Source organism: Varanus komodoensis, unplaced genomic scaffold (assembly GCF_004798865.1).
Source record: "Varanus komodoensis strain SLA01 unplaced genomic scaffold, ASM479886v1 scaffold1, whole genome shotgun sequence".
Lineage (NCBI taxonomy): Eukaryota > Metazoa > Chordata > Lepidosauria > Squamata > Varanidae > Varanus > Varanus komodoensis.
The window spans coordinates 15,568,937-15,574,693 of NW_025335268.1; positions in this window are offsets into that span (position 1 = coordinate 15,568,937).

Genomic DNA, 5,757 nt, shown 5'->3' on the forward strand with positions numbered 1-5,757 from the left:
ACCTGCCTAGACTTCTCCTGAAGGTCTTTGCTGGGTGTTCCAATCAAATGGTTGGCTGCTAAGAAGAGGGCACCATTTATTAAATGCTCTTCCTAGAGAAGTACAAGAGGGACCCCCCAAAAACCAGGAATTATCTTCTGGGGGGTGGGCCCCCTGTGGTACAGGCTTCCCCTGCTAGGTGAGGGTTCTAGGAACCATCTGCATCGGTGTACCTAGTTGGGTTGTTATGAGAGGCCACATTCAGCTTCAGTGAGGGCTTTTCGGTTTGGTTTGGTTTGGTTTGGTTTTGTGTGAGTGTGTGTGTGTTTTGGAGACTCTTTCAACACATTTGCCTATTTTGTGATGGCCAGTTTCCACAAACAACATGTGGCAGGGAAATTTTGTTCAGCTGAGTGTTCAGCAGTTTTTGACCAAAACCAGCATGACCCTTGTGCTCCATCTTCCTTATTCACCTGATCTTGCCTCATGTGACTTTTTTGTTTCCCTGGAAGAAAAACGTCCTCAAAGGGAAACATTTTGCTGATGTGGAAGAGGTGAAACAAAAACCGTTTCTCCTAAAAGGCATCAAAATCAGTGAGTTCAAAACAAGTTTTGAGCAGTGGAAAAAACGTATTGATGGGTGTGTTGCATCAAATGGAGAATACTTTGAAGGTGACTGATGTTTGAACATATTTCAAAGAGAGGTGTGTTCAGTGTCTGCTGAAGAGAGACACTTTTCAGTGTCTGGTGAAGAGATTGCCCCTCACCCTCAGATTTTGTAGCAGTAAATCTTTTTAGGTTTTTTAAATTGTTTGCACTAATATGTTCTTATTTTGTTGGCTTGTTGCTCTTGCTGGTTTTACATTCTTTTAGACTTCATATTTCTATTTTCTTACAGCTTTACGGTTTTTATTGTACACTACACAAGGAACCTTGATTATTGGACAGTTTATAAATAGTATAAACAATTGTCATCATAAAATCCATTGCAGAAGTTCCTCCAAATGCATAGCTGGAGGCCTTTTATCAACCCTGCATCCTGCATGAGGCCAGATTCCACAGCAAATCTTGCTATGTTGTGCCACTGCATCTGGTAGGTCTATGGATGACCTGCACACCCTTGCAATGAACCATAGCAACACATTTGTGTATGTTCTGACAAATTCAGAGAAGAGCGTTTCCAGCTGCTCCTCCTGTGAAGATAACCCATTTTGGAGCAATAGGCAGGTCTACTACTTAGTGGTAAAGCTAGACTCTATCATCCTGGAAAGCAGCAAATGAAGCGGACAACAGCCAACAGATCTAATGTCAGCACAAGGGCTGATGTTGGTGACTGCTGCATCTTTTCTTTCTAATATACATTTTTCAGTAAAAGGGTAATCAGTTGGGCATGCCCAAGGTTAAAAATGGTATTTTAAAAATTAAAACATATTATCCCTTTCTATACTGCAATGAAGCGTATACTGAAGTAAATGCATTTAGCTTTCAATACAGCAGAAGCAAATTCTCATTTATTCCTGTACTCATAATGGTATGATTTGAGTATGAATTTGAAAATGCACATACTCACAGTATTTCTTTTTTAAAACAGGGCTAAGTTTCATTTTGAGATAGCAGGAACGTAAAAACACTGTGGAGCATCGGGGAGAATACAAATACGTATTTTGTAGGTTGTGAACTAACAAATAACATCTGTCTAAAGCCAGTCAATCACATTATACAAATCTTGGGTCTAACAAGATTTAGTTATTTCACCGCTTTTGTTCAATCCTGTGCGCACTGAGTCACGTGCAGAACTTTCGGGTGGTTCTAATATACAGGAAAAGAATGATTGGGCGGGAGGGCGCAGGCTGATGAAAGTTATAGAACAAATGCCCTTTATATTTGGGAGGAAGCAGAATGTGCGATTCTTTACTTCTCGTGTCCCATCAACCCGTAAAACACGGGATCAAATTAATACGAAGAAGACAAAGCATCAGAAGCCCAGAGCAAATGCAGACATCCGCTCAGCCCCCAGTCAGGAGCTGGGGCCCGCTTGTTCCCTTTTATACGGGAGAACGAAAGGACCTGCTCCAGGGGGCAGCCTACGTCCCCTTCCTCCTGCGATTGTTGTGAAGAACAATTCCACCTTAACTCCCACCGGGGCGCGTCTTCTCGCCCTTTTCCCAAATAGGAAATGGGCAACGCCCATCCGCTGATTGGAGGCTGAGCGAAGTTCCTGCCCTTAAGGGGGCGGGGCAATGCCGCTCCTCCCAGAGCTTGACAGCGCTTCCCGTTTCCCCGGCAACCGACTCTGCGGCCTGGTCAGGCGAGCAGGTTGATGCAGCCTGCGGCGGTCTGTGTCGGGGTTACTCGGTGAGGGGACAGGAGGGGGCCGTAAGATTTTCAGGTCAAGGGAGTGCGCGCGCGCAGGTAACGTAGAAGTTTAGGGACACCGTCCATAAAAAGAAAACGGCCGTTGACTACAGTGAGCGAGCCCTTATAAAAGCAACCCCACGAATGTTGCAGAGGGTCCATAAGTTTCTTTCCCTGCCATTTTCTTAAAAACAAATGTTTTGTGGGCTTAATACTGGGAAAATAAAAAGGTCTTTTTTACGTCAGAACGTGGTCATACTACTTCCAAGTGGCACCAACTCCTGATCTTTGCTCGCATTTACTGCATTTGGGAGCACCCACTTCTACAACTGATCAGTCTGAGAAGCTAGGAGAAGCCCATCCATGAGCTGCCCTTACTGTGAGTATGCTGGGGTGGTCATAGGTATATATTAAGGGTGCCTTTAAACAGTCATTTCCAAGAGGGGTGAGCACATGAGTTCAACTGCTCTTTGGTATGTAAAGGGAAGGGGAGTCTCCTCAATAGCCCTTTAAAATATTACTTTATTGTGGTGTAGTGGCTGGAGTGTTGTCCTGGAATGAGGTAGATGCAGGTTCAGGTCCCCACTTGACAGCTTTGGACCCAGTCACTGGCTCTCAGCCTAACCTCCTTTACAGGGTTGTTGTGAGGATCAAATGGAGAGGAAGGGGGCCATCATCTCCACCTTGAGTGCCTTGGAGAAAAGGTGGGATATGGAACTGGGCTCCTGCCGAGTACTAATTCATCAGCTTTGGAAACTTCCCAATGAGCTCCACCCATGCAAGCACACAGAGCCCATATGTGTGATGCACAGAGACCATGAAGGAAAAATAATTGTAACTAAAAAAATAAGATAGGCATGAGAGGAGACATTTTGGGAGGTGCTGGCAACCAGGGAGGCTGATCAAGTCCTGTTTAATAAACACCATCTCCAAAGTAAGTTCACTACCATGGAGCACCATAGATAGCTCCTAGAAAGCTCAGATTAAAATCTGCAACAGAAAAGGAACCCCACTGTCATAGGAATTACCAGCCTACCCTGTTGGCAGCTGAGAACATGGAGATTATACTGTTTGATATTTTATATATTTATATATTTCATTTTTATACCACCCAATAGCCCAAGGCTTCCTGGATGGTTAACAAAAAGTTAAAAACACATAAACAAAGAGAATAACATAAACACAATAAAACAGTAAGACACTAAAACAGTAAAATCAATAAAATCACAGCAGTTGCAATCAATTTGGTATAGCAGTAGTAAAAAATACAATATACAAACTAAGATTGGAATCTGGGAAAGTTATTTGAATGGTCATGCTGTCTGGGGGTGATAGAAGTTGCAGTTCAACACATCTCCAGGGCACAAAGATGGGGAAGGTTACCCAGCTGCCCTGAGATTTCAGGAGCTACCTGCAGAAAGCATTTGCAATATTTGTAAGCATCCAACCTTGCACTGGTATTTATAATAACAGGATATGTCACATCACAAACAAATGTTAGTAAGACCAAATGAATGCAGATAGGGTTTCATTTTTATCATCAGCACCATAAGTTATAAGGTCATCCCACTTTTACAATCATTGTTATCAATATTTCTGAAACCAGTACTAAATTGGGTAATGGTTTCACCCATTTGATCTCTTTTTCTTTCTTTTTGATCATTTTCTCTTTCACAGTATTTGTATTTAGTCTTGAATGGGGGGAGCAGGGGGTAGATAGAAAGCCATCAATGCAATCCCCAAGTCCAACCCTCACATGCTCCCCAAATTTGGCCAATATAACACTAAATATATAACTTATACAATACAAAGGTCCCCCAGCCTTAAACAAATATAAACAAACAAAATTAAGTCCTCTGTTACTTTGAAAACTATTTAGTTCAGTATTGTAGCTACTCAATGGTATGTTACCACTGTTACACTGGCAACAAATAGGACTGTATTGGTTAAACTGTGGTCATCTTTCATTAAACATTTGAAAACTCATATGGATTAATCCTGATCCTGTTTCATAAACTAGGAATCTGAGCAAAGTGTGGCTTAGGACTTGAGTCGCAACAAGTAAGAGGTTGCACAGTAACCATTCTCTGTCAGGATCAACAACGGCTAGGTCTGCCCTTGCTGTCCTCACCTGCTTTGTGGGGTTGGCTGAGCTCACACACCCTTGAATTTAGAGCAGCTAAGCAGGGATGTCATTGACAGGACATTTTGAAGGGCTTACATTCATAGGGTCACCATATGTTGGAAATGACTTGATGACACCTACCAGTAACAGTGCTGACAGGGAAGAGGTTCCTGCTGCCTGCTGCTGTGGCTGAGCATCTGTATAAGTGGCATGCTGTTCATGAGGCTGATCATGAGTAGGCTGATGTGGGGCTCTTGCCATCCCCCCCCCAACCTGCCACTATTGCCAAGTGGCAGCAGGGCAAAGGAAGACATCAGTGCTCCCAGAGTGTTCCCTGAGATATGGGGGGCAGGGAGAGAAGAAGGCACCCTACTCTCGATGTGCCCAATTGTCTGTCAGGTACATCGGGGGATGTTGGCTTATAAGCCACACTTTGGCTTTTTGAGTCTTTTGAACCTTCCCATGATTTTTATCCTGTTCATTCTAGTGGATATTGTGTTGTAATGAGAAACAGAAGCTCTTTTCCTGTGACCAGATTTTATTTCTAAAATCAAAGAGAGAATTGGATGGCTTGAATGTTTAAAAAAAAGCAAGTTTAAAAATGAAGCCACAGGAGGAAATGCTTGAAGAATCTTGTCCTGAAACAGATGGAAGACATTCGGTGCTTTCCTTTACTAGTTTTATAATTTAATCTATGGCTTTTTAACTTATGTGTAAATTATATAGATTGGGTATTTACATGTTGCCATTTCACTGCATCTCTTAACAGAACTTTGTGATAAAGATGTTTTAGGAAGAGTGGGTGGAAGAGTTGTATATATTACTTTTATTAGTTACTTTCTATGTAACAGTATCTCAGTGTATCAATGTGCTGTTTGAAGCAAGATGTCTGAAAAGAATGTGTATTATACTCTGGCGAGCATTTATTACAACAGCATGTTTTCAGCTAAACTTCACTGAATGATGCCTGGTGGTGAGCAGTGGTGTCTGAGGCCACAGTACACACGGGCTCCCAAGTGCAATTGCCACATCTTTAAAAAAATGTTGAGAGTGTCTTCTGATAGTAGAATGAAGAAAGGAATAGAAAAAGAAAAGGTTTTCCCTAGCAACTCATGTTCACAAGTGATGCAGAGCAAGAGCACAGCAGAAAAGAGCGCTTGCCAGGGGAAAGAGGAAGCAAGAGAAAGATTGAGGGAGGAAAACTGGGGAAGGCGAGCTACCCAAGAGTATGCAAGGCTTCTCTGGAGGACACCTTTCTGAGGGCTTCTTCAGCCTTAGCAAGCCTGCTGTTAACGGAT